Here is an 11,079-nt window from a genome sequence, read left to right as displayed (position 1 = left end):
TTAGCACATATTTAATAAGATATTGCCTCATTTGCATATTTAAACATAACATTTCAGAAAAACTTGTAATACAAAAAAAGAACTGTCTTATTGTCAGTAATCAGCTGGGGAAGTGTCCTAGTTTGGACTCAACTCACCTGTAGAATCTCCCCTAATAATACATCATAACATATTAGTCTTATGAAATGTGTATGTAGGAGATGTGTGTCTGGTCTCCGGGATTTATTCTATAAATGAGGACACACTGGATGCGCCCATGTGGCCTCATTAGTGTGCGCCCACCTCTCCGCTCCTGTCCAATGAGAAGAGGCAGCTCGTGGAGCAGCCAGGAAACACCTCGCCCAGTGATTCCTCCTCCACTCCATCAGGACCAGGACCAGGACCAGGAGCTGGACCAGGAGCTGGAGCTGGAGCTGGAGCTGTGCCACCTGTACCTAGACCTCCACCCCCCTCTGACCGGAACCTCCTTTACACCGTAAGTTCCCCGTTAACGGCTCGCTCTCACGTCCTATCTTCTTTGCTTTCCACACGTATAGCGATGTCCATCTTCACCAGTTCAAAACTCCGTTGCAAAATGAGTCAATTTAAGCCTTCTTCACCGTAACGTCGCGAGCAGACGGCTCACGGAACACCAGACAGTGTTATTGAAACACACACATCTCTCTGATTAACTCGGCATGTGTGTGAGGTGAGAAGCAGTTATCTGTATGAAATTACAACCTCGTTAAGAGGTCGACTTACCGCAGCGCAGCCCGGTGAATCAGGCGGAATTAAACAGGTGATGCAAACAGGAAAAACGGTTGTATTATTGGATCCGCTGCTGCAGTGTGTTGTATCTGTACGCCGAATCGAAGGGTCAGTCCGACTGAAGAACACAGGCTCTTCACTTCATTTATGTCACATACGATTGGGCCGATTATCAAGTTTTCCGTAAATCAATGGCTTATTCTATTAAGTTTGGCGCGTCTTTCTGTTGATGAGGGAAAGCACAAACAAATATATAACCTACTGTATATCGCAATATTTGAAGAATGATAAATTATATTATATTATTAGAAAACTGTCACACAAGACGCGTCATATTCCAGCCTATAAAACCAAATGTCTGTATTCTATCCTTTATCACACTAAAGTCTATGAAAAGCTCAACATTTAATCAAAACTAGCTGACAGGAAATTATAAAAACTTTCAGAAACTGTTGTGGACCAGGATGAGGTGTGCTCATAGCCTACCGAGCCTTACAGTAAATTACTCTATCAGGAACACAGGCCGTGTGTCTGTGTTGGATTAAAGGAGAAACGTTCATGAAAGTAGAATTTTATAGAAGCAACATTTACTGCCTCCTCTAGATCAGACCCATTGGGAAGATACAACACAGTTCCCAGCTGGACTGAACCACGATCGGGCCTTAACCCCCTTTAAACAGGCCTCCAGGGTACCCTGATCTCCCACCTCGTCGTTCCACACCATCATTTATCTATTATCACAGGTTCCCGGCTCTGTCCTCTGCTTCCTGGTTCTGGTGGGGATGTCACAGCCCACATGTTGTTCATCTGTGTGCATCCTCAGCGCCGTGCTGCTGGCCCTAATGACAAGCTGTGGTAGCCTGTGATCCTAATGGATAATGAGTGTTTAAAATCAACATGATATTAGTCATTTAGGAGGTTGTCATCGTTTCAGATCCGACCTAATGCAGACATGTTTTCCCCGTTTTACGGATGCAGAGAGAGCCAACGTTAAATAAAAGCCCCGTCGCTGTGATTCAACATTAAAGTTGTAAATTCACGCCTGGTATCTTTAAGAATGGGTGTGTTAAACATCCATTTCCTTGGAAACAGGCATCAATTATGCATCACACATTAAGTTAGACTGTATGAAGACGGATCATCCCGTGTTGTTCCCCTGTGAGGGGGGGGAACTGCCTTCGGCTGCAACAGAACGCCTATTTGGCAAATTCATTTGTGCTGCGATTACTTCTGGCCTCCGCGTGGCTCGGCTCAGCTCGCCCCAGGCTGTTTTTCTGCTCTTGTCTTCCACTTAGCCTACATGTACTAAAATAGAACTAAAAAGGCGGATGACAGAATGCATGTTCACTTCCATGCATGTGTGTTGAGAGTTGGTGCAGTGTGACTCAATCAGTGGGCATCTCGTTGTGTTTACTACAAATCCAGCATAAGAACGCTAGTGCCGGTACAACAAGCAACACAGTCTGGTGGTGGATATCTCTTTTTTTTAACAGAGTTTATTTCTGAATTTTGTTAATACAACCTTGACAATCCACTGCACAAACATGTTTGGACTGACAATACCCAGAGGGCACTCAACTACAAACTAAATACATAAAAACTAAATAAATACACACAACTATACAAATAAAATAAAATAGTCATAGTTAAAAAAAATTATAATAAAAAAATAATAAATAAAAAAAATAAAGAAATAAAAAAAAAAAATAATGATAAATTGTTAGAAGTCTAGAACAATACACCCTATCATCTAGGGCACTAACATGCATAACAAGAGTTGAACACAAAGACAAATCAGGGGTCCTTCCAATGCTTCGTTTGAAATATTGAACATATTGAAATATGTTGGTGGATATCTCTGAGAAGATCTCAAATGCAGCCGTTCAACAACAAGTACAGTCTAAAACTGTCCGCTTTGACTTCTGGACAGTTTAGCTGCTCAGTGCTACAAACACATTGTGGTTGAGGTTCTAGTGTTAATTACCTAGACCAGGGGTCAGCAACCTTTACTCTCAAAAGAGCCATTTTAGGTCAAAAAAAAATATCTGCCTGGAGCCGCAAAACATTTCAGCATTGTGATGAAGGTAACACAGCCTGTTAAGTCTAATGCAGTGAGGACCCAGGTGCAAATGAGAGGCAAGAAACATCTCAGGACATGTGGCTGGAAGCTGCTGCTGCTGGTTTTTCAGCAAATCCAGTGTGCTAGTTCTGGAAATGTCTTTCAATTACTTTTTTTGTTGTCGAATCTGTCCACGAACTATTATATTCTTTATTTTCCTCCGAGACTTTTCTTTTTGGGGATTTAGAATCCATAACTAGCCTATTGAGCTATTGAGGTTCGGCAAAATTAGAGGATAAGGCGCCAGGCCGTGGATGACGCACATTTTGGTTGACTGAAATGATAAAAAAAAAAAAATATCGGTGTATAGGCTACAGATTTTTACAGCTGGAGAATGTAAGAATCACCTACAAGAATGATACAAAAAATAACCCTTTTTCATTTCCATTATTTAAAAAAAAAAAATCCATGTGGAGCCACTGGAGAGGGACTAAAGAGCTGCATGTGGCTCCGAAGCTGCAGACCCCTGACCTAGACTGTGGCGGGCCAAGTCTAGCACCCCCTCGCCCGGGGCCACGTCGCTTCCCGGGGCCGTGGACTTGCTGTGTCCTCTCTCCCTGTGGGGATGGATGGGGCCATTGGGGCAGACTGTCCTCAGGGCGTCAGGGGTCTGCGGCGATGTCGGCAACCCCCGACCCCCCCACCCGTCTTGAGACACGGAGCCTGTCGCGTTCACCACGCCGTGTCATCACCGTTCATATCTATACAGATAATGTGTTTATGAATAAATTGTTCACTACTAGGGATGCACCGATACCACTTTTTTTTCAGACCGAGTACAAATACTTAGATTTGGGTACTCTCCGATACAGAGTACCGATACGAGTACTTCTCTGTGCCAAAAGACCCTCGTTAACAGCCAGCTGGAGGGTGTGAGCGACATACGACAGGCTGGGGAGTCCCGCATACGAGGCGGTGCGCCGCCACCGGCTCTAGGTCGGCTTGGAAAGGCTCGGGGCGAAGTTGCTTCCCGGGGCCGTGGCTGAAGTGCCCACTGCGCCCTCTCTCCCCGCCAGGGAGGGACGGGGCTCCCGGTGCGACTGTCGACAGCCAACCACGTCGTGCCCCCAGGTCGGGGCTCGGCCCACGTAAAAGGCACCAGGGGTCTGCGGCGATGTCTGCAACCCACCCGACTCGTCATGAAACACGGACCAAGGAGTCTAACGCACGCGCGAGTCAGGGTGCAAGCAAAACTCTGTAGCGCAATGAAATTGAGGGCCGGCGCACGCAGGCTGAGGTGGGAACCACCGGCACGTCTCGCCCGCACCGTCCGAGAGGTGGAGCGTGAGCCCGTGCGATAGGACCTGAAAGATGCTGACGAGAGGTTAACGTCACGCTGCCGTAAAGTGGTATCGGTGCCGTTGTATCGGAGCCGTTTTGCGAGTAGGAGTACATGAGCACAGTATCGGACCCGATACCTGATACTGGTATCGGTATCAGTGCATCCCTAATTAAAGCCCATAGTTCTCCATAGATCTAGCACTAGTGAACCAGATTGATGCATTCAACTTTAAAATGGACAGAAAGCTTGACCCAGATCCCCCTAGAGGGTCTGAGGTCCACCCAGGGTCCAACACACAGCTGCTTCTAAATGTTGAAGTCTGATTCAATGGCAGCGCTGGTCTGAAACAGCATCTGAACCGTCTCTTCTTTTCACTGTCAGAGTTGATTATCAGAATTTTTTTTCTTTTTTAATTCTGTGCATCACGCAGTGATTGGTCAAGTGTGTGGAGGTGTGAAAGAAGAAGAGGTGTGAACCTTTATTCTCCCAGCTCCTACTTCTGTCCTTAAAGGCAGACTGTAACACTGAGTGTCTTCATCAGGCTGAGACAGGAGCTGTGGAAGAGAGACACTAGAACCCGTAGAAATGAAGTTCATATTGGATCCATTGCTGTGTCCTTTGTGTAGTTTATAGAGGAACACTACCAGCAGGAGGTCCGTGGTGTTCTGATGTACGTCTGCTTACACTAATCCTTTTACAATATTCATCTGGTGTATTCATTTATCTACTGACCCTGGGTCTGTGCTTAAAGGTAGATTGCACCCTCTACATAACAACGGAGGGCTGCCTCTACTGGTGATGGTCATTGTGATGAATCTGTCCTTGTGGTATTTCCACTCAGTGAGTGTACTGGAGGTAGAACAGGGATAGAAAGTGATTTAAGTTTTGTCTCTGGACGTCACTCTCTACTGGTAGTCTCTCTGTGTTATGTTGGACTGAATCCCGGCCGAGCGGCTCCACTCCCGGGGATTAGCGGGGCAGACTGGGTGGTCGGACCACTTCCTAGACGGCTGAATCCTCTTTTAGACAATTAATGTTCCTTCAGCTTAACCCTGTGTCTTACATGACTCAGACAGATTCATGAGGACGTGGACTGAAGAGGGAGCAACCTCACAGACAAATCTACATCAGGGACTGTCTGCTGATGTCAGGCTTGACAACATTCACTGTGACTCTTCACTGATGTCCTTTTGAATCCCACTGTGAGACATTCAGGCAGCGCTTAATGACATGATGCTTTATAGCCCAGTGTAACTGTAGCCCAGTGTAGCCCAGTGTAGCCCAGTGTGTTTTATCACATAATGGTTAAAGGCAGTGGTTCCCAACTGGTGGGTTGTGGACCAAATTGGACTGAAGGTCTAGTGTGACTGGGTCGGGATCTTGTGGATCAACTTAATTATCACCTCCACCACTGAGGTCATGGTATTGGTGGTGTAGCGTGGGCCAAGGAGGAACCTATTACATGTTGGAGCGGGTTGGTCTTGGCGGAGGTCTGTGCTCTATGAGGGCCCTTCTAGTTAATCAATGCTGTCATGTTGATATGAGGGCCCTTCTAGTTAATCAATGCTGTCATGTTGATTTAAGCTCTAACTGTACATCTTGCTGTAATGAGTTTGAAGCGTCAGTTGAACTCATTGTGAAAGGCTGAAATCAAGTTGAAGGGTTGGACATTGTGTTGGGTTTAAATCAGCAGATGGAGATAAAGCGAATGGGAGTGAAGCTGGTTGACGTGTGGACCGTGACTTCTTCACTGCTTTCTAGTCTAACAGTAATTGAGACATTAAGAACAAGTACTAAAATATGGGCTTGAATCCACCTCTGCTCTTGTTCCCTGTCCAACACCCCCGCCATCCTTAACCAAACTATTTCCCTCTCCGCCTCAACAATGCACCTTTGAACCCGACACACTGTGAGAGCAGAGTGTCGAGGAAGCACTCCTCTTTTATCTTAAAGACAGCCTCGTCCCGGGGCCACGCCTGGACAAAGACGAAGTGTCCTTATCTCTGAGTGGCCTAGACGGAGGACAAGAGGTTAGAGATGTGTCTGTGATCCTGAAGGGCGTTCATGATCAAAGTGCAGCGAGGTGACTGCCAGGTAGACTGGTTACTGCAGAGAGAACACTCTACAGGAATGAGGCATAGTGTTTGTATTTGTTCATCATTCATTATGATCCGACTCCATCAGTCCTCCAGACCTCATTATTTTCCTCATCATACAGCAGAGTGATAGAGCCCTGCTTAGAGTCGGAGCTAATATTAGATCTGCGCTGTAAGTCAGAGGGAGGAGCAGGGTGCTGACGGCACGGCAGATGGCTTAAAATCACACCGTCACAGGTGGGAATGTGCTGTTGAGCCACTGTGAACGGATGCATCAGCAGCAGGAGAGGAGATGTTGGAGGCTAGAGACCCCTGGAGACTGGGACTGAGGCTGTGTGATTATTCTAAGAAGATAAGGAGAGATGGGAATAAAGTGATAGATATTGATCTTCTATAACACTTCGTCCACACTGGGAACGACTGCGGCGTGTCGCGGCTCCTTATTCACGCATCGGGTGTTCACACCAGCTGCGTTTCTGCTGCTGTCAGCCCTTTCTTTCTACATAGTTTGCCTTTCATAATGGCCATTTCATTTCATTATAAATGTAATTCATATTTATTTTAGACCGAGAAAGGTTAAGAAACATGTGGTAATTATAAATTATAGTAATAATCCACCATTAAAACTCCGTACTTTATTCATTCATGGAGCTCTGCAAGCCACTGCATGTTCTACAACACTGTCCGGCACATATTTCAGAATAAAAGCTTCGTGTTAACAAATGAAGGAATTCTGTCAACAGAAAAAACGCTTGAGGGCTTTTATTTTGAAATGAAAGCAGGAAGTGTTGATTTAAAAAAAGTTTTTTTTACTTTTTTCATCTCCGTAACATATTCTACAGATACAGATATTGAAAGTGTAGTAATGTTGCTGATATGATGTCAATATGCAGTTAATAGATCACCTTCACTGTCTGTTGTTGCCCGTGGGACGCGGGCAGTGTAGCTGCTCTAACCTGTTAACAAGGACGCCGAAATAAAAAACAACAGGTAACGCAGCCGCCACGCGCTCCTGCCCTTCCCGGTACTACTAGTAGATGTCAGTAGTTCTGCAGGTATTGGGTCTTAAAGCAGAGGATTGCAGAAATGAAGATGTTGACCTGATGATGGCGCTAAATGTAAACTCATGTAAAGGATCACCAAAGTTCTTAGAGTTCATCGTGAGGGTGTTGATGTGTAATATGAAATGCTCAGTGCTCAGTGACATCGTTGAACGTGTTGATCCATATCTCTAAATCTATCAGACTCCTCTCCTCGTCTCCGTCTTTGCAGCCGTTTGTGTCGATACTCGTTTTGCTGCCTCAGTTTCTGAGACGCTGATGTGCGTATTCCCAGAATCCTTCCTCCAGTCAGCACTGCTGCTTCTCCCCTCTCCCTCTTCATTCCTTCCTCTCTCTCTCTTGTTGTGGGAGGTCAGGCCCAGCCCTCTGTTGCTCCGCGTTGTGGTGCTGTCAAGCTCACTTTAATATTTCATAGGTCGCCACTTTGATGAAGCAGAGAGAACGCCGGCCCTCATTAATGGGAGTCGGTGCTTAGATGCACCATCATTTATCAGTCACCTGCACTTTAATGCATTCAGGCGCCGGCTTACCGCAGATACACCAAGACGGGCTGCACGCTCGCAGTTTACCTCAGTTATGTGTGTCGGAGAGAGTTAGTGTGCAGACTGCAGCAGATGTAAAGTGAGCATGTAATAGCAGCGCCGCGCTGCATCGACACTTTATGATCTGTGGTGAGATATTTGGAGGTGTTGATGATTTCATTAGCTACAATACAACACAAAGCCAGCCGAGCGCTACCTTCAGCTGCACGCCATGAATCACTGTTGAAGTGTAAACACCTCCTCAGTAGTGATCGGGAGGCTGCTGAGAGTCCTAAAGCCGAAACACTGACTGACCAATAAAAGCACACGTTTACTCCCTCACTGCAGAAAATGATTATAATATCAGAATATATCTGCTGGGAATTGTAGATCAATACCAGTGACTGGACCATTACTTGATGAGATTTGATGCTTTCAAAGCTCACTTTTGCCGCATTTCCACTGCATGGTTCGACTTGACTCGGTTCACTTTTGCTACCTGGTCCTTTCCTCTGCAGATAGTACCCCCTCAGTGTAGGCGGGATTCTCAGCTGATCGCCGTAGCGCCGCCGCGTCAAACTGCCGTGACCTCATCGCTTGTGTATAGTAGGAATGCACAATATATTAGGGGGTGTAACGATACGTTTTTACGATATGATACGATTTCCATGGTTCCGATACGATTCAAGGACAATATTTGGCTCATCTAGAGCGATACGATACGATACGATACGGTACGATACTGTACGATACGATACAATGATTTGAAATCGAAACAGTAACTTTTTTTGCCAAAAATTCAGTCAGTGTGACTTGGAAATAAATATCTGATCCTGGACAGAGCAGGTCAGGATTCCTCAAAGTTTTTCTTGTGAGGGAATCAGGGATAAATTAATTATGGATATAAACAAGTAAACAATGATTAATGGCAAATACATACACCTTGTTTTTTACTTTACTCGTGATAATTTGCCTCGCGGACCGTCTGCTCTCCGGCTGGATATGTGAGGCTGATGCTGCGTTCACGTAGATATCATGGCGGGGAAAGGAAAGTCATTTTCTCTGAATGAAAAAACGACAGCGCACGGGGAAAGCTCCTGTGGGTGAAGCCGCCCTTGTCAAGTGGATTGATAGTGTCTGAAACTCTGCCGACCGGCTCCTCGGCACCGCAGCGCCGTCTCCTTCCACGCCTCTACCTGTCACGTGGGAGAGCAAGGAGTCCAGTGCGCCGTTCGTCTGCATGCACGCCATGGATGCGTGCTCGCGCTACAGAGGGCGCAGCTGGCAAGCTGGTGCATGTCTGGGGAGTGAACCGGAGTAACGTTAAACATTTCTTTACTAATAAAAGTGCTAAAAAACACTTTCATATAACGTTCGTCGTCCTTAAATTAAAGGTGCAAATCCTTAGTATCCATACAATCGATTTTATATCGATATACGACTCCCGTGAAGGACAACTTCACCGAGTACCCATCGATTTAGTTGGATCGTAGGAAAATAAATCGATATATCGATGTAGTAGATGAATCGTTACACCCCTACAATATATTGTTTTTTTTATCGTCATCACAATGTCAATTTGTGCGATAAACACATCGCAAAAAACAGTGATGTTGCTCTCAGGGATTTTTGAGTTAGTTAAAAGAGAGTATCAGTAGAAAACTGCACTTTAAAATGTAACTTATTATTATTATTATTATTATTATTATTATTATCAACTATCATTGTGTTTTGTGTTCAGTATTCAATTTGTTCAAGAAAAGAGTGTTGAAATTTCTTTTCATTTTTTTAAGCAGCAGAACTGAGTAGACTTTAATATCGGTTTATTTATCGCCAGTAATATTATCTCGATATCCAACAATGTTATCGCATATTTTCCTCATATGTAGCCGTAGTGTATGATATAAAATATAATATTGATCTAAAAAAAAAAAAGAAACAGACTCCGGGAATAAATGTTGTCGTACATAAAGTCAACTTTTCCGCTCTGATTTCTCCGTGCTGTTAGAAAATTAAATGATTATTAAAATAACAGACTAGGGAAAAAAATAAAAGAATCATTAGCCGGCTGGATGTAAGAAGAAATTCTAAAGTTGTGTGGCGCCGTGTGAAATAGTCTAATGGGTCTGATCTGAAAGAAGTCCTTTTAATAACAGCTGGTGTTAAATGGTGAGTTAGTATTGATCTTCCATTGACCAGCAGTCTGCAGTAGTTTGTGTCGTGTTCTTGTGTTCAGCAGACAGTCGGTCGCTTCAGTTCAATTCTGCCTCTTTCACCATCACTGAGGTCACAGCGTCCCGTGGCGTCGGTGGATCTTATGTATTTTGAGATGAATCCGTCTGCATCATCGTGAGGTTGTCAGACGTCAAGCAAAGAATCCCTGATTGGTCCCCTGATCCTGGGCCTGCTCCACTGTGATAGCAGTGAGAGCCTGCAGGTGGATTTAAAGGGCTGCAGATGGTGATGCTGGAGTCCGATAGCGCAGCGAGGACGAGGTTAACTCGGGACACTGCCACAAGCTGCTTACGCAACCGCTGCAGACTGAAGGTCTAATCAGTTCTGACAACAAACGAGTGCAGTTGAGAGCAATGTGGTGATGTTGTCACCGTGTGGACTAATAGGAGCCGTCGGTCCACCTGAATCAAAGCAGTTTGAGGATTTACCTACTGAACATGAAGTCTGGCTTACTGATTCATTGTTCTGGAGCTTTTCTTTCACTTTTTTAACGGATGAAATGCTGTGAATCAGACACGATGCATTCCCCTGTTAAAGAGAGAGAATAAAAGCTGCTCCTGACGCTTCTCGAGCATCTTCTTGTGTTTTGGAGTGGAGCCTGAGAAAAGCAGGGTTACCGTGTCAGTGTAACCTCAGCTTCACAACGTGATAATAAATTAGATCCGGACTCATGAAATGGAATTATCTGTTATATGTCTGTGGAGCGATGTCAGCCACAATCACATCACAGCAGATGAGGCTCCGCTGCCTGGATGTCGCCAAGCTTATTTTGGGAGGGGGGTTGGGAACAAGGGCGTCTGATGGGGGCCAGCAGGGGCCACGCTGTGACAGGACTGGACCCCTGGGTGCTGCTACTGCAGGGAGTCAAGGTGACTTTCTCACTGCTGCACACTGGAACAGAGAGGACATGACTTTGACTCCCTTTAGAACATCACCCTTTATATCATCACCCTTTATAACATCACCCTTTATAACATCAACCTTTACAACATCACCCTTTACAACATCACCCTTTATA

At 45.2% G+C, this 11,079-nt stretch overlaps 1 protein-coding gene across 1 annotated transcript in view; it reads left to right on the top strand.

Annotated features, from left to right (window-relative positions):
- Positions 1–275: 275 nt before the first annotated feature.
- Positions 276–11,079, top strand: part of LOC141763223 (double-stranded RNA-specific editase 1-like) — a 79,614-nt gene continuing 68,810 nt past the window's right edge. Inside the window, exon 1 of the mRNA XM_074627715.1 lies at positions 276–475. The gene's annotated coding sequence lies outside the window, so the exon portion shown is untranslated. The remainder of the gene's footprint in view (positions 476–11,079) is intronic.

The sequence above is a fragment of the Sebastes fasciatus genome, chromosome 24, assembly GCF_043250625.1.
Source record: "Sebastes fasciatus isolate fSebFas1 chromosome 24, fSebFas1.pri, whole genome shotgun sequence".
Taxonomy (NCBI): Eukaryota; Metazoa; Chordata; class Actinopteri; order Perciformes; family Sebastidae; genus Sebastes; species Sebastes fasciatus.
Note: the sequence above shows the minus strand (reverse complement) of the source record. Positions and strands in the feature narration are given on the sequence as shown.